Raw genomic sequence first — 24033 nt, 5'->3', positions numbered from 1 at the left:
GCAAGAGTGTTCAGATATCTGTCTCCAACCTAAGAGTTTTATTGGCAAGAAGGATGTAAAGGAAAACTGAATAATTCATAAGAAAAACATCCAATTTTGTGCTGGTTGGATATCAGAAATGGGTCTACCCCCCAAATCAAAGTTGGATTGTTTTGGTTTTTTTAAGTTCAAGAATAAAATGTTTTCTTGGAAATGTTTCTGCAGTGCCTTATGGGAGGTGACTCCCTAATTCTTCATGGTCCATTTCACCTCTGCAGACAATCTCTTTGGAGCATATTCTGACTCCCTTGAGGTATCATGAACCTGTTCTCTTGGGGATTGTGCATTATGGCAGCTGACAGTCAGCAATGCAGTCAGCTGGAAGCAGAGAAACCTGCAGAAGAAAAGTACACTGCTTTCAGACACTATCGACCATAACTACCACAAATGCATTTCACATTCAAAACATTTTGGTTTGACGTGGAGCTTGTTTTGGAGGTAATATTGAAATTATCCATCTAAAGTAGACATATTTTGTAAAGTGCTTCCATTTAAAAGTCCGTTTTTCAAGGAAAATGTTTTGTTGGAGATTTTCTGGCCAGAAAGACAATGTTTCAGCACCAGTGAAAGTCTTTGGCTGTCCAAGTGCTTAACATGAAAAAAATTATTCTGTCACCTCATCAGAATAATTTATAAACCTAATACTCAAAAGCAGCTTAATTTTACCAAAATACAGGTGGTTCAAAGATAGAGTTCATAAGCATTTGATGAAAACTGTTGGTAGAAAGAGGTAAGAAAGACATCTAAAGTATTTCTAGTTCTGCAGTGAAAGGCACCTAAATGTCAGCTTTTTAGCCATCATGAGAGAGGGAAAACAGAGCCATTCAGCAACTGCCCCAATGTTCAAGCAGTCATAATTGTGAAAAGCCAGTGTCTGACACCCTATTCACCCAGAAAACCAGTAGAGGAATCAGGAAGGAGCTAGAAGCCCTGTGAGCTGCACGGAGGGGAATGTAAAGGGCATAGATACAAAGAAAATCACTCTTCATATTCCCTGCTGCTACCAGGGTGGTCATTCTTCCTCTATCAAGTAGACAGTTGGTAGCTTGATGTCCTGGGTATTGTGTATGCTGGAATGCAAGATTCATTACCACAAAACACCTTTCAATATTGCTGTTAATATGAGCAGTTGGGTCATACAGTTTTTATACCAAAGGCATCAGACATACTGCAGAGTGGGAAAATGAAATTATAACTTTTCTGAAGTTTCTGACATGCAAAGTCACGCGTTATGAATTCATAGAGATGTCGCTAGTAGCCATCTTCTGTTTTATTTCTAGCTGCAACACTTAGATTCGGTGAGAAATGAATGAATATGTTAGTCAAGAATTTCCAAAACAATGACTCAGTTCAGATTGGCGAAGGGGAGAGGATGGGGAGCAATAGCTCCTTCCCCATTAGTGTCACCTGGCTTAGAGTGCCTACTCTGAGCTACATGACTGGGTAGAAATGCCAGCACACACATTACTCTCCATCTTCCTTTCCTCCTTATCTGCAGTCCAGACACATCCATGTGACAGGTTTCCATTTTTAAGTCCCCTAGTCAATTAATTGGCACATTCCTTTAGACCTCTCAGCTCTGGCGTGCAAAGACGGCAGTTATTTTTAGAAGTCTGAACTGCTGCTTTTCATGAGTAGAAAATTCACATTTAAGAAAAGCTGTCACAGTTATTTTGTCTTCAAGAAAATGCATCACCAGAAGCCAAAGGCTGTGCTTTCGCAGCTTTGTGTTTGCATTGCATGGGTCAGCTGCAGAGTGGCCAAAGGCTCTGATGTTTGATACAAAATTGGTAGGAACATTCAAAATCACATGTGAAACCAGGACATTTCATTATCAGCCTTTCCTGGTGGTATGTTCAGAATTATCCTACATGTTCTTTAGCTACTTTCTCTCTGACTTTGAGTTCCATGTCAGGGAAAATAATTAACACTTACCAACAGCAGCTTTTAGGAATTAATTTCTTGGGACTAGAGAGACTTACTAGCCCAGAACTTCTGATACGCTCAGATTCCAACCATGTATAAAAGGAGATATTCATTCTCCAGTCATGTCAGTCTGGCACCTTTCACCAGTGCTACATTCACAGAGAAAAGAAACATGGAATTCTAATTCTAATCCAATATAGTGCCAAATACAAAATGTCCTCTCTTTCTCAACATATAGACATTTCCCCTGTTATCATTCGTAGTTCAATGAATGGGAGAAAGACAGCAGGAGAGGCTTTAGAAAGCTCCAAAAAGGAGTGAACTGTGTGGGTCACTTTTTGCTTCTCTGAGTTTGTATCTGACTGTAGCTCCAGTGGAAGAGAAGCTGAACTCCTAACAGTCCCACCCCAAACAGAGCTGAACTGGAATAAAACTCAATGCAGCTTCCTGCTGTATTTGAAAGTCTGCTTCCAAATTGGACAGTGAATATATATAACGTAAATGTAAGGGATCTGGTGGCTCTTCTTCCTATAGCTTCTACTGGAGATCATTTACTCAACCTTTCTTCTAAATATTTTAAATTATGCTTCATTTAAGTTAGTTCTGCAACATCAGCAGAGCCATGTAGGACAGAGATGGAGTTTATTGCTCACATTTCAACAGCATGACAAGAGCTAAAAAGTGCTTCAACTCACACCTAGTCCTGTTGAAACTTCCGTGCTGATGGAGTGAAGTCTTGCAAGGCAAGGTTTGGCCTAGACTGGGAGCATCTCCTCTGAAAATCTACAAACAGCTACGAAACTAATCTGCATGGATATTTTTATGTTAATTTTTCCTTAGGAAAGAGATTACACTTTTAGAAGCACCCAAGACTATATGTATATGACATGGAGCAGTGCAGCATGAAGATACCTGAACAAGTGCTGAACAAACAAGCTTTATTGTGGAGCTCCACTGTGACTAATTAACACAGCTAGAAGTAGCTATATTAGTCCGGGCAAACTGCCATGCAAACCTACTATACTGCTTTTTGTATCCAAGCAAATTACTTTAGAGCTATGTAAGGCAGCAGGAACGCAATACACTTTAAGGGATGGAGGAGCCTTAGTCCCACAAATTATTAGAGCTGCAAGGCTCCCAAGAGCCTAAGTCACCCCTGAATTCTATTTTGAAGTAGGAATAAGCTTAAGGAAAGAAGCCACTTCAGGAAATTGGTCTCTATACAATCTTTATTTAGTAAATTCTCACTGTATTATCCACTGGAATTCTTCAATCATCTTGTCTGATTCAGATAAAGGTTGCCTGTGCTTAAGGAGTATGAAAGGAAATAAACCCTAAAAAGCCCAAAGAAAGGTGATTTCTTATTTTAAAGTTTGCTACTATGATTAGTAACGTCTTACTAATTTTTTTCATCTAACATGGATTTCGCTCCAACTTCCTCCTTCCAAGAATGAACTCACAGCTTTTACCATACTCCTGAGCCAAGGTCGTAGCATACTACCCTATTTTTTTGCCATTCTTTTTCAGGGCACTGTTATTCCTCCTAACTTTTATCTTCGCAAGTAGCAAAGGAACTATCTCCTGTAATGGGCTGAAGAAGGTGACATTTATTCTCTCTGAAACATTAGTGATTGTAGGTTTCACAAGACTTCTGAAGAAATGTTCATCCTCAAAAGTAGCTGAGACAATGCAAGTTGTTCAATGGATCCTTATGTGGGAGTATGTTAAGAAGAATTGTGCATTGAAGCTTACAAATATGAAGAGCTGTTTTAATAAAACAGCAGATACAAGAACTGTTGAAGGAGGAGAAGGGATCTGCCCGTCTCTGCTCTGCCAAGATGCTGTCAACCAACATTAGCAAGTCCTATTTCAAATAACAATATTTCAATGAAAGGACTAATCACAACCCATGCACAGCTGTGTGAGACTGTCTTAACCTATAGGACTGATCATAGCTTGGAAGCAATTCCCACAGCCATTCAGGTCATGAGGACTCTGCTGGAACAGCAAGAAAAGGTGCTGCAGATAACTAGTTGCTAGTTTCTGAGAAATTAAGCCAAAGCTGCTGGGAGCTGATCCAAACCCCTCACTTAATCTGATAAAAGCTTTCCAGTGTTATTGCTATCACTTACAGTTTCTGTTACTATAATGCATAGCAGTTGCATTCAAACCACTAATGTAAGTGCCTGACTTAAACTTCCCAGCATGTTTCAGAGCAAAGTGATGGTTGCATCTATCTATTTATTTATTTACACTTGTTTTCTGGAGCTGATAGATCTGTCTTTTTATACAATAAATGACAAGAAGACACAACAGATAGCAGAGGCATCTAGATAATGTACATCTTCCCTAATTTTAAACATGTAGTTAACTTTCATATAGAATCATAGAATCATAGAATAGTTAGGGTTGGAAAGGACCTTAAGATTATCTGATTCCAAAGCCCCTGCCATGGGCAGGGACACCTTACACTAAACCATGTTGCCCAAGGCTCTGTCCAACCTGGCCTTGAACATCGCCAGGGATGGAACATTCACAACTTCCTTGGGCAACCCATTCCAGTGCCTCACCACCCTCACTGTAAAGAACTTCTTCCTTATATCTAATCTAATCTTCCCCTGTTTAAGTTTGAACCCATTACCCCTTGTCCTACCACTACAGTCCCTAAAGAAGAGTCCCTCCCCAGCATCCTTGTAGACCCCCTTCAGATACTGGAAGGCTGCTGTGAGGTCTCCACGCAGCCTTCTCTTCTCCAGGCTGAACAGCCCCAACTTTCTCAGCCTGTCTTCATATGGGAGGTGCTCCAGCCCTCTTATCATCCTTGTGGCCCTCCTCTGGACTCATTCCAACAGCTCCATGTCCTTTTTATGTTGAGGACACCAGAAGTGTACACAATACTCCAAGTGAGGTCTCACGAGAGCAGAGCAAAGGGGCAGGATCACCTCCTTTGACCTGCTGGTCACGCTTCTTTTGATGCAGCCCCAGATACGGTTGGCTTTCTGGCCTGCAAGCGCACACTGCTGGCTCATGTTAAGCTTCTCATCAACCAACACCCCCAAGTCCTTCTCCACAGGGCTGCTCTGAATCTCTTCTCCCAACCTGTAGCTGCACCTGGGTTTGCCCCAACCCAGGCATAGGACCTTGCACTTGGCTTGGTTAAACTTCATGAGGTTGGCATCGGCCCACCTCACAAGCGTGTCAAGGTCACTCTGGATGGCATCCCTTCCCTCCAGTGTATCAACCGAACCACACAGCTTGGTGTCGTCGGCAAACTTGCTGAGGGCACACTCAATCCCCCTGTCCATGTCGCCGACAAAGATGTTGAACAGGACCAGTCCCAACACCGATCCCTGAGGGACACCACTCGTTACAGGTTTCCAACTGGACACCGAGCCATTTACCACAACTCTTTGTGTGCGGCCATCGAGCCAGTTCTTTATCCACTGAGTGGTCCATCTATCAAATTGATGTCTCTCCAATTTAGAGACAAGGATGTCGTGCAGGACAGAGCCGAAAGCTTTGCACAAGTCCAGGCAGATGACGTCAACTGCTCTGCCCCTGTCCATCAGTTCCGTGGCTCCATCATAGAAGGCCACCAAATTGGTCAGGCAGGATTTCCCCTTAGTGAAGCCATGTTGGCTGTCACCAACCACTTTATTGTTTTTCATGTGCCTTAGCATGCTTTCCAGGAGAATCTGCTCCAAGATTTTGCCAGGCACAGAGCTGAGGCTGACTGGTCTGTAGTTCCTAGGGCTTTCCACCTTCCCCTTCTTGAAAATGGGGCTTATATTACCCTTCTTCCAGTCATCGGGAACTTCAGCTGACTGCCATGATTTTTCAAATATGATGGACAGTGGCTTAGCAACTTCATTCGCCAGCTTCTTCAGGACCCGTGGATGGATTTCATCAAGTCCCATCGACTTGTGCACGTTCAGGTTCTTAAGATGGTCTCAAACCTGATCTTCTCCTACAGTGGGCCTAAGGTCTTCATTCTCACAGTCCCTGCATCTGCCTTCCAAGACTTGGGTGGTGTGGTCAGAGCATTTGCTAGTGAAGACTGAGGCAAAGAAGTCATTAAGAGCCTCAGCCTTCTCCAAATCCATGGTAGCCAGTTCTCCTGATAGCTTCCGAAGAGGGCCCACGTTGTCCCTAGTCTGCTATGTACCTATAGAAGCCTTTCCTGTTATCTTTCACATCCCTTGCCAGATTTAATTCTAGCTGGGCCTTAGCTTTCTTAACCTGGTCCCTAGCTTCCCGGACAACATTCCTGTATTCTTCCCAGGTTGCCTATCCTCGCTTCCAGCCTCTATAAGCTTCTTTTTTCCCTCTAAGTTTCCTCAGCAGCTCCTTATTCATCCATGGAGGTCTCCTGGCCTCCTGCCGCACTTCCTTCTAGTCGGGACGCAACACTCTTGAGCATGTAGCAGGTGATCCTTGAATATCAACCAGCAGTCTTGGGCTCCCCTGCCATCTAGGACCATATCTCATGGAACCTTACTAAGCAGGTTCCTGAAGAGGCCAAAGTCTGCTCTCTTGAAGTCCAGGGCAGTGAGCTTGCCGCATGCTCTGCTCACTGTCCTGAGGATCTCGAACTCGACCATCTCATGATCGCTACAGCCAAGGGTGCCCTGAAGCGTCACATTACCAACCAGTCCCTCCCTGTTGCTGAGCACGAGGTCAAGCATGGCACCTCTCCTTGTCAGCTTCTCTATTACTTGAAAGAGGAAGTTGTCTTCCACACAATCGAAAACCAAAATGAAATGAAAAAAACGCATCTTGAAAGTGATTAATCTTTCCTACTATAGATCTCTGTCTTTGAATGAGGTGAATTCCATTCCCAGCATATATATACGCCCAGCATATCTATATCCCAGCATAAACAGTCTATCTTACTTGGGCAGCATGACTTTCCAGTACAGTAAGTAATCAAAACCACCACAGTAGCTTTGATACTGATGCTAGGTCTCTTTCTTAAGTTACTTAGATAGGAAATGTAGTCATGGATCATTGTCTCAGCATGGTAAGTGCTGAAAAGACAATAGACAAAGACAAAATGCAGAGACAAGCCTACAATGTAAAATGTAAGGCATGGATCAGCAGATGAACAGGAGTATGCAGTGTAGCAAGAGATCTTATTCATTAATTATGATGGGATGTTATCATTGCACATAAACAATGTAACTACAGTCAACCTTGTTGTGCATCACCACAGAGATTAGAAGGATGATAAAATGGCCTTGCAGATATTCAAACGCCATTTCCCAAATACATCTAAGCACTCTTCCGAGGCACTCTATCTACCAACCCTGCTTGCTCAGATCTCTGAGAACTCCCAAGTGAAAGGAGAAATCCCATTCGCTTTGCCTGGAACTTATCCTACTGAAGGCTACTTCATCCAGTGTGCGGCTTCAATGTACAAAGTTAAGGTGGGCAGCATATCCAGAGCACCCAGGAATGGAAGGCAAGCCTGCTGTGTCCACTTCTTTGAGCGTATACATAAGCGAGATAAGAATCAAGCCTCAAAAGGCCCAAGGACTTTTTGCTTTCCCTCAGCACCTGTGTGCCTTACAAAGCAATATGTGTAAAAATAACATCACATCAATTTGGAAAAAGACAGACAAGCTTTACAAGGTTGCCCCAAAGAAGACATATTTTTTCAATTAGATCAGTCTAATAAAACTCTATAAACATTATTTCTTTGGTATCCATTGTCTAGAATAGTTACGCCACCACTGGTATTACTGAACATTAGATATTATCAAACTGCTGTTAGTAAAAGGTGTTTATGATCCCTGAAATATACCATTTGAGTGTTTTTAAGGAAATATTTTCTTTTTCTGTTTACAGGAAAGCCATCTCAGGGAACAAAATGGCAGTCTGAAACAGAAGTTATTTCACTGCTGATAAATAAAACATCATTTGCACTCTAAATTACAGCATTTGTCATGAAACATTGGTATTTTCCAAAATATTTTACCTTATGGCTTATGCAAGCACTAAAAGCAGCAGTGCTTGCTTCTTTTCTATGTTTGTTTGACTTAAAGACTAGTGAGGGACCTGTAATATTTTCAAGATATAATGTTTTTACTGCTACTATTCGTAGTATTTCTAATTAATTTCTCCTGAGGCTCCCTATTTGGGAGAGTTGTGGGGTTTTGAGGGTGTTTGGGTTTTTAAGAAGCTACTTGCAAGGTATGTATTTTCCACCTATAAGCTGCAGTTGCAACTGAATCTCAAAGATGACATCAATCTTATTTTTCTTAGGTAGAAAGAAACATTAAGATGATGCCTAACAGCAGCAGGACATAGTAGGAGTACCATGATAAATACACAGTTGCTAGCTGTGGAACAGTGAATATAGTGTTGTGTCTCCTCTCGACAGGCAATTTAGGGAAACTGATGTTTACTCTAAAAGATCATGGTCCAAGATTTCAGCTGGTGCAAAGGAGTATTTTCACTAAGTTCAGTGGGGTGGTTAAGATCATTCAAGAAGCTGGCATTTTACTACTGGATATTTTTTGCTACCCCTGGGTTTCATGTCCGAAGTGGTCATTTCCTGGTAACACCTCAGTAAATGTCATACTCTTGAGTATTTGCCTGAAGATATACCTACATAGCAGTGCTTGTTCCTGGGGCGCAGACTGACGTGTAACAGACAGGATGCCCTACAACATAATACAGAAGCAGAGCATGTAGCCCTTACCTGCAGCCAGAGGAATTAACATGGCACCTTTCCTTCTGCCTGTATTTAAGTAGGAGTTTCCAGGTTGGACGTCATAACGAAGATTCAAGTGCTCGTGAGAAACACCATTTCATTTACACCAAAAAGCAAACGGAGTGTAGAGGAAAGGAGGCTTTTTTGTCTGTAACCCACAGTGTCAGAAATGTCAAATGAGATTTAATGTTTAAAACAACAGTTTTCCAGTTGTTTGAATTATAATTTGAAAAATACAGGTAATTTCTGTGAGTAAGAGCTTGCAAAAGTCTTTTCTATTAACCACCCAATATCACCACAATATCACTGGCTTTCCATAGCTATTGGTCTGTGTTTTCATACCATACACCAAACTGTAGGTGCAACTTGTATAGCTGAATGTGAAATTACAGCCATTTTGAATGTATTTTGACTTTGTTCATCAATATACATTATTCTGGATAATTGTTAGGTCAGTATGATAGATTGTAATGCTCAAAAACATGAAGCAAGCCCAGTTTTCTTCTAGTGGGGTTTTTCTGAGTTCTGCTACAAAAGAACTCCCCAAAGTGTCATATCATTGGTAATAGGAGAAAATAAATTGTTTCTGAATCACAGATGCATTCAGCAGTCGTCGGACTACGCACTAGTTGAAGTGCTAATAGACAATAAAACATGACTGTAAACAATTGCTTCAGCTTTATCTTTCAAACAATCATAAAGTCAAAAAGGAGTCTCTTCAAAACAAATAAAGCATTTATAGCAAAATCCACTCTCTAGTGAATAAGACATAAGTTACAACCCCAACTACGTGCCAGACTCCATGTTTCAAGGAAATCCATGAGTTGCTTATAAACATACTGAATCAAATATTTAAGTTCTCACTAGAAATCTGCTAAGATTAAGCCAGGGAAGTTGAAAGCCTAGAGATTGTTCTACAAATATGCATGTGTGTGTCTATAAATATCCCAGCATTTCCTGTAATTAGTGTTTCTTGATACTCCCTATTTTAGAATCTTTTATTAGTTGCTAATAACTTTCCTAATCATTTTGATTAAGGCTTTTTCCAGGCTGGTATTTCCCAGGCAGACTCAGAACTAGTGTGCTTTAATTAAAACAGCTAAGACTTTCCTGAGAATATTGTTGTTCAACATTAGAAAAAAATATGGGGACCATTTTTTCTTAGAAAGATTAGGATGTTTTATGAAGAGATTTGAAATTTGGACCGTTCTACTTAATGTGTATAAGAAAATCTACCAGGAAATGAGTAAATTACAAGTTTTGGATAACAAATCTCAGTTAATGAATGCTTAAGAGAGATTATTCTGAACCTAACAACTGAAATTAGCAATAGTACTCTCTCCCCCCTGAACATGCTTCAGTCCCACCAAGGTCCATCAGTGCTTAGGTGTCCCATTCATCATTTCCCATGCAGCAAACAAGTATAATCCAAACAGTTCCCATTTTTGGCCAGACAGTTTCTTCTTCAGTCTTCGTTGAGATTTTCCTCTTTTTTAAACTTTCTTACATCTCTGAGACCCAACTCAAGCCTCTTCTCAGACTATTGACACATCCAGTACTGACCTACCCCTGCAGCTCTCTTCCCTTCCTGGTCTCTTGGGCCAGCCTTTTTTCCTGGACAACTGCCATTGTTGACTCTTCTTCAAGTGGGCTAAGATCTTTCTTACTTGTACTTGGATGCTAACTCTTATTCCCTTTGATGTGTGGCCCTTAGTCATCCTGCCCAAATATATTCCAGATTCCAGATTCTCATTCTACCCCCATGTTGTGCACCAACAAATGGGCTTGCAACATTTTCCACACTGGCTCACTACCCAAACCTCCACCCCTTCATGGCTGTTTGTACATTTTACACACCCTACTAGTCCCAGCTTTCACTTACACGCAATCAGTTCCAGCCTCTCCTCCACATGCCTAGTCCCACCGGATCTTTTGACCTAATGTGCACACCTGGATTTTGGATTTTTTATTATTTTTTCTCCTTTATTCTGCCTGAGTCCAAAACTGGTTATTGATAGAATGGAAGTCTTCTGACTGGCATTTAGTAAGACTGTAACCAACTGCACTTTTCAGCAGAGATGATGGGTAAATTTAATATAATATGGTGTTATGAGGCCCACCACATACTCTGTAACCCACAGATTGTACATGTGTACGTGTAAACACACATGCATACACACATGCAAACAAATACACTACTGTATACATGCAAATGTTTTCTTCAAACTACTTTCAGTAGAAGCTTTATCTGTCTAGAAAGATGCAGCTGCCACTTGCCCTGGATTTGCTGATACACCAGAACTCTTTGGCACTGCTCCACTGATGCAGAGAATCACAAATGCTGCTTATACCACTTTACAGCTGCTTTCTATCATCTGAGATGCACCACACAGAAAACTCATACCAGCAGACCTGGTCTTATCTTTATTTTCAGATGTTTACAAGCCCTGATCACTCCATCCTTTCTCCAGTTACCCTTATGAAAATGGTCTTTAGATTTTAGGTGGTGAGACAGATTATTACGGTGATTTTTCACTCTGGAAAGTGAAACTTGTGCAAGAACAAGTTTTCTTGGAACACTTCCAGGTTAGATTATCCTTCCCCACAAAATATTATGAAACATTTTTAGTTCAGTATTTTCATACTAAGAATAGGCTTTTTTTCTGATAACTCATAGCAGGAATTAACAGCAAACTCAGAAGAGCTGGGTATGAAAATCATGGGGAAGTACGGTATTTAATAAGTTTGGAGAATAATGGCCCTCAGTCATGTAAGTTTGCACCTACATTGTGAAAACTGCAGGATATATAATAGATATCTAAATGGAATCTGTGTAGATATTCGCTTTGAGTATAGTAGAGAAATGCTGTCCTATTACTATATACAGACTTAATGTCACCCAGCTTTGCTAATTCTTATCTTTTCCAAAAGCTGAATGAAACTCTGCTTTCATATAAACTAATTTGGGAATTACCAGAGTTTCCAAATATGGAACTAGATAGTTAAAGATACTCACCTGATGTCCTTTATGATACTAAACTCTTTAGAACTTGAATTTCTGAGAAAAAGTGCTTAAGTCTCTGGTTTATGAAGTTTGAAGTAACATTCTGTTTAAATATTGAAATTATGACTGAAATGAATTGATTGAAATGAAAGCTAGCATTTTCTGTGGTTATATTTCTCCTTGCAGTTGAATGAATTCTCTTCTTCTTTAGATCAGTAGAAGTCAAAACTAACTCTGCAGATGTTGTTCCAGTATATGATGAGACCATGAGACCAGAATCCAGTCAAGGTAAGTTAAACTGAGTTACTAATGAATCAGACTATGAAGTATCCCCCTTCTTTTGCAGTATCTTGTTCTCAATAAAATTCAGTGCACTGATGATAAAAATATTGTTTGTTTTGTTATCCTGAAGCTTCACAGACCAGTAATCAGCCATTGACTGATGAAACTGGCTGTGTCAGACATGGGGGAAGCTTCTGGCATCTTCTTACAGAAGCCACCCTTGTAGCCTGCCCTCCTGCCCCCCAAAAAAACAGCCTTGTCACATAAGCTGAATAAATGCTGGACACGTATTCATGGACACACATGCATGGAAGAAAGCCTGACTCTGTCCTCTTTGCTCCCTCCCTTCAGATATTTATATACATTAATATCATTCCACCTCATCCGTCTCCAGGCTAAAGAGTCCCAGCTCTCTCAGCCTTTCCTCATATGGGAGATGTTCTATGTATGCTGAGTACCACAAATATATGGGCTTGACAGACTCTTCCAGTAGGAAGTTAAGCTACCAATTACTTCAATCATCCACTGGTATAAGAACATGGGTCTTAAGGTTAATACCTTGGTCATAAGTATCAGAGCATCTGAAGGTTTTACACCTAGGCACCTGTGCCATTTTGGAAATTAACTTCTGGCTGGTCTATATCTTACTGAAAGTCACTGGGGTTTGTTTTCCCAAATGCTTCAATCACATTTAAATACACTCCAGACTTCTAAACCGTGTTGACATGTGTAAAAATTTTGCTGAGGAGTACTGTGAAATATATGATATGTATTGAAAACTGGCAGTGCAAAAGACTTTGCTGGAGTTATAAATCTGTCCAACTTTCAGAAGCTAAGAACATTGTTATTGACTAGCTAGGCAGAATAAAATTTAAATGCCAACTTTCCTCCACAAAAATCAAGACACCTTCAAATCTAGGTATTTACAATTAATTCCAGATATGTTCTTAACGAATAAAGTTGAAAAGTAGACAAATCCCATATATAGGTCACTGTTTGCTTGCAGCCGTTTGTCAAAATGAGAATGCTGGAGTTCACATGTAGCATTAAATTTGAACAAATTTATTGATCATAGGACTGCAGTATAACCAGAAAAATATGCTGATTTCCCCTGTGGAGAGGAGTTAGCTAGTACTGCAGAATTTCTCTTCTTAGTCTAGAGATATGACAAATCTCTTCTTGGCAGCAATACTGTGAACCACCAAGTGAATCCATTGCTTGAGGAGATTACTTGGACTCAGAGAAGTCCTAGAAGGAACCATACAACTTCAAGGCACACACTTGCGGATTCACAGATCTAAGAGAAAAGCTTATACTGGTCAATCCTCACCAGCAGCACTTACAGTTTTTATTTATTGAACAGCTAGATATTTCTGTATCCCCACTCTTACAACTAGTATCAGATTTAATCCATACAAGCACAAATGACCTAATAAAACGCTTCATGGCACATGGAGAATCGAGCATGGTTATCTTAACAGAGATGTTAAAAGGTCATAAATACAAAACAGGGTTCATAAAATAGGACCAAAATCCTGCAAGCAGCAATATGTTTCTTTTTCGCTATCATAATAATCATCTCCTATGGCTGAGCATTTTACTTCTCTTTGTTTCATACTCTGAGATTTTTATTTGTTAACCCCACCCTCCGTATTCTGCTCCCCTGGTGTGTAATGCTCTAAATTCAATCTGGTTTCATTCATTTTAACTACATGGGAAGTCTGTAGAATTCCTTAATTTAATTGCTTTGCTGATGCTGCAGCCCTGGAATAATGGACCTTTACTCACTTGGGCTGAGAGGAACAGTCTGGTTCCATCAGACACGCCAGCTTCCATTTGCCTTTTGCTTGCACCAGGCACTTGTCAGCATAATCCTATTGGTCTGACTTTTTTCTGGTTTACACAGATGCAAATGAGTATTACCCAGAGGGGACAAAAAAAAAGAGACAACCTTAACAAATCACTTATTTGTCCTACACAAAAGATATTTTCAGGGTTTCAAACCATCACTTTTACAACATTCATGTCTAGGGGAATAAAAAAAAGGCTCTTTAGAATATTGAAATACTTTGTTTTGACATTTCTGCAACAGCACATCATTATCTGGGAGGCAACATTTAGAAAAATAGGTACTAATAACAAAACTGGAACCTGTTTTCCCAGTTTCTGCATACATCTCAGACCCTGGAATATCCTGCACTATGTGGAAAGCCCACACACAAACTGCTTCTTACCTGATCTGAAGTATGGACAGGACCTTTCAATCTCATCTTACCCACTCAAGCCTCAAAGAAATTTGAGGAGTTTCTTACATAAACATGTTCTCTATTGCAAGGCAAATGAAAACCCCTTTGGTACAGAAAACTACATCTAAGTTCCCTTATTCAATCTAAGAATTTTCTTTTATTTTGCCTTCATATCTTATTTTTTTTTAGACAATGACCTACACAGGCAACTATTTGCACATTTATAATTAGGACTAACTACAAGGAAGCCAGAGGATAGAAAGAGGAGTGTTAAATAAATTCAGTGAAGTTATTTCTGATTAACACTGACATCAGTGAGAAGAAAGTCAGGCACTCCGCATTTAACACTTCTGTCCTTTACATCCATATATTTATTACAAATAAAGTGCATGTAGCTAGATGTCTTGCTTCTGTAACTCAGCAAATCTTCACCAAGCTTTGCAAATTTGCACCACCTGTGGTTTTGGCCCAACTATTTAAGTCAACAACATGCTGTGTGTGCTTGATTTGTTCTAGGGAGTAGTGTGCCACACACCTGCCTTGAGAACAGCCTCTAGTAATGGCTCTGTTTCTGTTTGAACTACTGGTATGTTTCCCTGACCCTTTTATTATTCTTTAAGCAAATATTAAATCTTGATGTGTTTGAATCCCTGGATAAAACTTATAGTGTGATGGCATTTTCTTGATGTTTTATATTTGATGACTGTTCTAGGAATCCATGGTGTTATTTTGTTCTCTTTCTTACGTGGTTTCAATTGTTTTCAATAAAATCATTAGGCATAAGGGTATCAAATATTCACATAGAGCTTTATTAAACAAAACTTTCACTTGAGCCTTAACATATCTGTATCGCTAAGTAATCAATCATGTACATAGATGATTCATTGCACACCCATGACTTTATAAAGATTTATATGTGACCTATCCTCTTAAAAACAATCCAGCACAGGAAGCATTGTAATTCCAGTATGCAAACAAAAGCAGTCATCGTTTGATAGTTGCTTCACTGCCCTGGTTAGGTACTCAGAAGACAGATTCTTCTCTGTATTCTGTTTCTTCTTAGTGCAGCAAAGTGGAAAAGCCACCGTGGGGTAGTCACAGCTCTCTGCCTGAATGGATTGGTCTCAGCCAACATGAACTAAGAAACACCAACAGACTCTTAAATGAGCTAAAACTATGGTGAAGATCTGTGCCCATCTCTTACCTCTGTCCCTCCCACAAAATTGTGAGAGCAAGAGGCAACATCTGTGCCAGCTGAAAACTGTCCATTATGTGAGAATCCTTTGCAGGTCAGCAAGAAACAGAATCCATCTCTGCTCCTGCACTTGAGCAAGCAAATATCTGCAAAGCTTTATGAGCCAGTCTGTTCATTTCAGAACTAAAAGAAAAATGTGCCAGACTAGATATCCAAGATTTGAAGAGGCAATATTCAGCAGGGAGAAGGCTCACTTTTTACTGTACTCTCCTCAGCAAATCTCACATCTTAAGTCCTATGAAATATTCTTGTTTCTTAAAGAGATCTCCCCAGACCTCATTCCACAATTTCAGGTGGGGTTACTCCCAGCTAAAAAAATGGTGTGGATAAGGTCAGAGTAAGGTCAGGCTTTTTACACTTGCTTAAGTCTGGAGTCCAGCTGGGGTAAACTCATAGGCCTTTGCTGCTTCTAAACATTTATTTCCTCTTTAAGTAATTTCTTCTATGTTCCTTGCATACTCCTCTCCTTCCAAGTTTGCAAGCCTTGGCTAGAATAAAAATAACTAATGGGTGCAAAAAGAAAAGTAGACCACTTGTATTTCAAAAGTATAACCAGTAGAAGCGTAATAGCCTAAATGATACAGACAAGTAAAGGCACTGTATCCCAACATAGCACCGGAAAATGAGTACAGATCATTCCTTCCAAGAACCATGTTGATGTGTACATCGTCCAAAAGTCTGTTACAGAAATAGCACAGTCAGATTTCAGAAAGATAGAAGATGAAGCTGTGTTTTTCTTCTTATCTGTGTTATGGTTTGTTCTGCATGAACAATACCGTCCTATTTCTTTTGTACTTCAGGTGCAATAAACTGTTTTTATGAGAGATTAGTACCTCAACTTTGCTTCTGCATTTGATCAGCCAGAGCAGCTGTTCATTATTTTGTGTATTGCAAGGAAGCAGAGATTATCACTTAAATAGGCATTAAAACTTGTGGTGGAGCGAGTAATCACTTCAGCTGCTGAAAAACAGATTTGTTTGCTCTCTTAAAATATTGTAAAATGTTCAAATGTTTCTTTGACAAATGTGCCGTTTTGAAACACACGCTATTGCTTCAGTTTAGTGTGTAAGCAGTAGTTACCACCCTTCTGCTGGTCTGGTAGATGTCAGAGGCTTGCAGGAAAACCCAGATGTCGGTTTTAATAAAAGTCAAGACTCCTGCCATAAAGAACACTGTACAAGGGCTCCAAAATCCAGATTTTATTCCTGGCTCTATGTGTTACTTTGCATGAGTCACACAGGTCCAGCTATTCTAACATATTGAGCAATTAAAGGGATTTTGGAGAATCCAAATTTTAATCTCACTCTACCCCATATCTCTCCAAAATAGGGCAACAGATTTCTTTAAAAGTTAACTACAGACTTTGGGCTTGAAAATCAGTATCTTTTACTGATTGAAATACCATGATCTTTCTTTTATAGGAAAGTAAATTAGATGATCATGATGAAAACTCTGGGTTTGAAATCTGTTCATTCCCAGTGAAGTGGTTAGATATTGAGACAGGTATTTGTCTTCCTGGCCATAATATTAAAGAACGTAAATTGATAAAAAATTCAGGTTTGCCATCAGATGTGGCCAGAGAGTTGAAACAAAGCCCTACTCCATAAAAGTGTTCAGAAGTTAAGTGTCTGATGTGTCCTGCTTCCAGTAAGCACTAGGGTCACAGGTCCCCAAAAGAGAAGGATCTGTTCATCTCCAATCCTGAAATCTGAAAGCGCAGTTGAAAACACTTGTTTAGAAATTGCATTGATTGGAGACAATCTTCTTGCTCCCAAATCTTATGGTCATCCAATTAAGTGTAGAAACACTGTTCACTGTTGTGACAGAAGTCCTGTTGCCTGCTCATGCTGTGCTGCCTGCATATGTAAACAAAAATAGAAAGATAGTTCCTAGTTAATTTTCTAAAGATTAAGATCAGCTAAAGACAGTTGTTACACTGAGAAATTAAGGGCAAAACATGCTGATAAAGATAGGCACCTTGTGATCTTCTCAGTTGTGCGCACATAAAAGCACCTAAAGTCTAAATAAAATCAAGTCTAAACAAAATCAAGGATGCAAAAGTACTTTAAGCTGGTAGGCTTGAAAATCGTACTGGAATATCTACTTATCTTTAGGGGTCTGAACACCTTTGAAGATCTGGTCCAAGACTAGGTTTCTGACAGAACAAGGACTATGTGTCTCCTGTGTCACATCAAGCATCTTACCCACAGGCAATGACTATAAGGCACAATATTTTGTTAAAGGAGGTTATGAAAGCATCACGGAGAAAAGAGAGAAGTAAAATTCTTGTTACAGTGCAAATTCTCACTGATGACTTTCCTGGGTCAGGAATTCTGAAAGACTCAGGAAAATTTGGCAACATTTGGCAGTCCTCAGTAGCCAGGGATCAGAAATACTCTGATCAGGAGAAAGTCCCTGCTGAACCTTTGCTCTGGCATAACTGACCTTCAAAGGCATAGGGAATCTTATCACATGTAACATTACAAGTCAGAATGGAGAATGTATCACCTGGGCAAAATAGCCTTCGGGACCGCCCATGTTTTTGTTTTCCTTCTCTGAGATCATAAATCAAACAGAGTTCTACTCCTGTTTCTGAGTGATATATTAGGACCAGTTTTAAAATATATTGAGCATTTGTATTCATGAGGGGATTGAAAATTTGCTCGATGCAAATTATAAATTCTCCGAGAATCTTATTTCTTCTCTTAACACATTGGTATATCTCTGAGCAGATTTCATATAGCATTCCTTTCAGTGCATTCTCAAAGTTCAATGTACCTTGAAAAGTCCAAGATCATCCTAACATGAAATTCACTTCTAATCACACTAAGGCATTTGTTTATTTAGTGCAATTTAAATTTCTGTATCATTCTGGAGTCATCAGGTTAACTTTATCTGAAGACATTTTGAGCTTGCAGTAAAGTATTAGTAGCTGTCCTATAACTAATACTGTTTTGTCAACACAGGAGCTGACAGGAATGTTTTTCCTCCAATGCCATTCTTCCTTCCTCTTTTTATTTTTTTAATAAAAACCATTAATTCAGAACCGCATATCTGAATAATCCCTGGTGCATAAAATGCTAATTTGAAAATGCTGTGAATTAAACTTTTTTTTTCTTGCCCACTTATTGGTTGGCTTGTTGCATTAACAAGAAAACCAATAAGTTTAATTACTTTCATGAAAATGAAAAGGAACTGTTATTATTTTGCTAAAGCACTAATGGTAGTGGCACTTTAAACTAAACTAAAGCAAACCACAGGCTAAGTGACATGCTTGGTAGGGAACATATCAAACAATGGAAGAGAATTCTTATTTATTAGGACAACATTAGCATTTTATGGTACAGAGATTGATTACCCAACCCTGATTTGTTTGTTTCTCACCTGTCATGCAGTGTTCTCCTTTAGGCTCTTGTATAATTCCCTATTTCCCAACAGTAATAGTGATTATTTCATTCAATGATAGATTATGTAGTCTGCATGTAGTCAAGAAATGGTAGCAATTACATTCCAAATTTGAATACTTTTAAAAATATGTTTACAAGGTAGATTTAACATAATATAGATTAAGTGTCATGGTTTTCCTCCCTGAGAATAGAGTGAGAGATTCTTGTTTGTGTTTTCACTCGGTAAAGAATCCAATATCATGCATATTTTATTGATGGATTATTAAGATGGCTTCTCCCTTGTCATAATCATAGATTTATTTTGCCCTCATTAACACTGTCCAGGTGCGAATTAGGAAGTAATTCTGCTTAGGGTATGTTCTCACATAAATGTAACTCACTTTTGTAATTCCATTAACTGTGTTAATGGTTACTTTTGACTTACTTTTGACTTCACCAGTAAAAGTTAGAGGGGAATTCACCCCAGAGGCTTCAATGGGTAGGTCATCTGTCAATGAAAACTCCATTGTTCCTCCACAACAACTTTAATTCCCACAATAGATCAGGGGGAAGGGAGGGGATCAAAAGCATCATATTACAACCCAAAGTAAATTTGAAAGCCATTTTGAATTTGGGTCAATTGGGGTTTTAACTGTCTCTGAACATTTTTAATGGCACAACTTTTCTTAGTCACAGCATGAGCTTAGTGCTTTAGGATCTTAAGGTTGAAGTATATAGATGCAGTCCTTGTCTTATTATATTTTAAGTAAGTGATCTGGTTAAGCTTTGAACATATCCACAGCAATTCAACTGGCATGATTTCACTGATTTTCACCAAGAACAAAAGAGTTTATGTAGCTAAAGGTAAAGCCAAGAGATAAGCCTTAGGTAGAAGGAAAATGGGCAAGATCTTTCCTCCTTTGGTTGCCTGGGATTTATTGAACAATATTTCAGAAACAAAGCAAAAGCATCCACCCCTTTCATCACTAACAAGAATGCAAAAGTTAGTTTTTGCAATTCTTTATATCATGGTGCTACCTTGTAGAGAGGTGGGGTAGGATTCCTCTCGACTAAGTTCAATATGAGGGGTGTCTATAGCACAGGAGTGGAAATTAGCTGTCTGAACAGAGGTTTCTGTAGTATTCTGACTGGCCTTTAGCTGCTGTTCTGAAAAAGTATGAGCCTCCTGTAGTTCTTGTGTCTTACCCTTGAATACCTCAGCTACCTGTATGCCTTTATCTTCAATGACATTCCATTTAGGCGACTGACATACCCCAAGTGCCCATTCAGCCAAGTGCCTATATTCAGGACAGTTATCTAACCTCTTCTTCTTGTCTAGGAAGGTCAAATCAAAACAGTGCATAAAATCTAGGGAATGAGTCTTTCCACCATTAAGTTCTGCAAAAGGTCAGAAAAATGCCATTCAAGAGCTTATCTCCTCCCTATAAACAGACTGCACAGTCAGGTGTAGCCATCCATGCTGTAAGCACTGTAAGCTCACAGCCTTCCTGCCGGGGATGTTGCTGACCTTTGGTATAGTGAATATGACCTCTAGTAGTACAGTTCATTTCAAGAGTGAAGGAGCTGGTGTACTGTCACACTGGAAAGTTCTTAGAGAGATAATAATTCAGGATTTGGAATAAAACTCACAAAGTAAGTGTTTAGGTCCTGGCTCTGACAAGAAATGAAATCTCTTCATCAGATTAGGGGATTATTCATTCAAAGAAATTTAGAGTCAAAAGAGTCAAGATAAAATTTTAGAGAGAACTCTCTCTGGTTTTTGTAAACAGCCCTTTTTCTGCCAGGCAGCATTAGGACAAGCTGCCATTAAGAGCTGTTACCTGTAAAGGAAGCAGTAGGAAGGCAAAGTAGAAATATTTTTTAATTTGAAGTAACATGGTTTGTGTAATGAGTTGTGGTGTTGTGGCCTCTCCATTCTGGCATTAGGATCAAAAAAAAGTCCTAAAATAGTGTGGGAGTGCAGTAGCCTCCACCTTATCTTTTTTGTTGATTAGATACCATTTTTAAGTTGACTAGTCTGATTTAAGGTGAATGGATCCTGTCTGCAAGCAGAAATGGGGACCAATGAACTACTGAGGTCACTTTGGAGCTTTTTATCTGCAGTGCCAGGATGGGTTCATAGTCATACTCCCACTTAACTTTCATAGTAGAGAGTTTTGGGTAATTTAGTCTCCTTGGGATGCCTTCTTGTCTGATTTCCTTCATATACACTTGTGTCTAAAAGACTGAGTTGAACTTTTCTTACATGTGAAAACTGAAAGTCACCTAGGACGTGATTTAGTGATGGGCTTGACAGTGCCAGGGTTACAGTTGGTCTTGATGATCTTAAAGATCTTTTCCAACCTAAACAATTCTATGATTCAAAGGAAGATAATTGTTATCTGCACTTGTTTTTCTGTGTGGTCATATTAAAACACCTCACCCAACTAGAATTGTCATTTTGATGTGACTTCCCTACACCACACCAAAATGCAAATAATAAGAAATTACAGTTCTGTGTCTGCTATGCTTGTTATTAATGGTCTAGCTGATTAGCAGTGTGAACTTGCACAGCAGGGAAAATAGACTGTTTGTACTCCTTTCTGGGGAAAACATAATTGTTTGGAAAGATATCAGCTTTTAAATTTAATGTTTTATGTGGAGGTCTTTGTATTGCTATTCAGTGGAGGAAACAACAGAAGGAGGAACAGGAGGGTCTCCTCTTACCCCCTAAAACACTGAAGAAACAAGTTGTATAGAATTTTCAAACACTATTAAGCAGAGCATTGGGTATCTCAGGATTCATTCATTATTACTCATTAATCAAACAGAATCATTGGTTATTAATCATTAATCAAACAAAATGAGGTGTCACCTCAAAAACATTCATATATTTTAAGTATTTGTGGTGCTGATCTAAAAAAAAACATGGGATGGAAAAAAGACAGAAGAAAAAAGCCTTTCTGCCATAGTAATATAAGGAGTGATTGTTCCCAGCGTCAAAACAAGCTTCTGAGATCCTTTACCAAGCCCTGTTCTTCTACATCCTTTTAGCTCAAGTAAATGTGCCCCAGATGAAGAGTACTGATTTAAATACATGCTTGAACAGAATTAATTGCTATAGAAGAGTCTCTGTGAAAAGGAACATTGGGCAAGAGGAGAAGCCTTAAGGAGAAGAGGTAAGAGTGGAGAACAGAGTTTAAAAAAAGGTTTTTATAACAAACCTGTTTTTATAACAAACCTGCCAGCCCCAGGCTTTCCAAAATCAGGAGGCAAAGCTCAAACATTTTATGATTAAGAAATACTGCATTCATTTGCAGTTGCCTCCTCATCTTGGAACTGCTAAAGAGGACACCAAGGTACAAGACATTCAGGCACTGTAGACATCTGAAATCTCAACAGCTGTAGAGTGATCCAGAGAATGAAAATGTTGAGTGGAGCCACTAACCAGTTAATAAAACAAACAGCTCAGGGCTACCAAGATGTTGTTAATCCACAGAGTGAGGGCAAATAATTGAAACATTAAGGAAAGAAAAAAGGAAAGTGACTGATGCATAGCAAGAGATAAATAAAAAAGAATTATTGGGGGGATGAAGGCTGGAGGCTCTTTAAAGTCATGGAGCTAAAAGCCAGTGAACCTGAAAAGGCAACTAGTAGGAAGAACAGGGAGCCTGGCAGAGGCCAAAGGAATGTAAAAGTCCTACCCCAGAAGCAAAAGGATGGGGGGCTTTAAAACATATCAAGTCCTCTAAGTGAATGTTTCTGTATAACCTAAGACAAATTGTCATTTCCAGTGTGACTAGGCCCAAAATAATCACTACAATTCTGTCTTTTGTGTACCCTGTCCCAAACTAATCTATGGTCTATATCCTCTAATGGGAAAGTAACAGTTATTTCTCCAGGAGGAACTGGAAATACCACAACCCTGAATACAGCATAAATGAGCTCATTTCTAGAAATTGGGGCAGATCTGAGTGACTGCCTCTGCAGGGTGCACCCACACAGGAAGCACTGATGCATATGAGTAACCTTGCAAATGTGAAGCGCCCCACAGCATGTTCCGTACATCAGCGTTTGGAGGAATAAACTGTTGTTATTGGGCATGGGATCCATCTCTCCTAATTCTACAGCGTAGATGCCTTCAGCTGGTTGCCTGAGGCAGCAGAGAGGAAAAGGCACCTTCAGAAGCCACTTCATCTCATCCTAAAGTAGACATAGAGAAAGCAAGCTCAGGGTGAGTAGTTCACAGAAATATGTCTATATTACCAATATCTGTCTTTAATCAGATGAATCTCTCCTATTCTCTCAGTGTGCCCAAACAGAAGCTTAAAAACCAAAGACCCAAGGGGAAATCAGGCATTGATCTTGTCAATGGTGCATGAGCTGCTGTCTCAACATCTGCAGGATTTGCAGATCCACAGCAAGCGCACCACAACCTCTATGTAACATGCATTGGGGGTGATAGGCTCTGGAGAAATGGATTTGTGAAGTGTCAAGCAAAGTGGGTTTGGACCAGGTTTCACAGATAAGGCAAACGTATTTACTTCATTGGCAACAACGGGACTTGAGCAAGATGTGGGTGCTGCTTGCTCTGTACTGTGCAGCATCTGCAGCAATGCAGGTGCCAGAGTTCCTTGCAGACACATCCAAAATGAGGGATTTTTAGGTGCAACGTAGTCAGGTTTCATGAATACCAGGGGAATCTGCATTAGATTATTTATTGGTATATCTTCAAGCCCTTAATTGCCATTTGCAAGTCTCATCCCCAAACCCCCAAAACACCTGAAATTCTTTTTCTTTGAATAAGTCAAAGCCTTAAAACTTAATTATTTAGAAATCTTTTATACTAAAATAAGTGGCGAGTCTTATCAAAAAGCTGTAAGTCTCTTTCTTATGGTATAAACTTCCTCTCCACATTAAAAAGAGACATTAAGTATGAAAATAGAATGATTTGTGTAGGGGAACATCTGTAAAAAAGAAAACGTAAAAAGGGTAGAATATGGCTTGTGCTGGATCTCACTTTTTCTAGGTTTGATACAAATGTAATTCTGGGGACAGAAAAAAGTCAAGAATCCTCATTTAAAATAAAACCACTGTTGAGTTGAGTTAAATTTTCTTTTGCTGTGTTTGTTATGTTTTTATTAGGAGCATTTCAGAGTTTTACAGTACTATTGCCTGAG

Source organism: Strigops habroptila, chromosome 3 (genome assembly GCF_004027225.2).
Source record: "Strigops habroptila isolate Jane chromosome 3, bStrHab1.2.pri, whole genome shotgun sequence".
NCBI classification, from domain to species: domain Eukaryota; kingdom Metazoa; phylum Chordata; class Aves; order Psittaciformes; family Psittacidae; genus Strigops; species Strigops habroptila.
Note: the sequence above shows the minus strand (reverse complement) of the source record.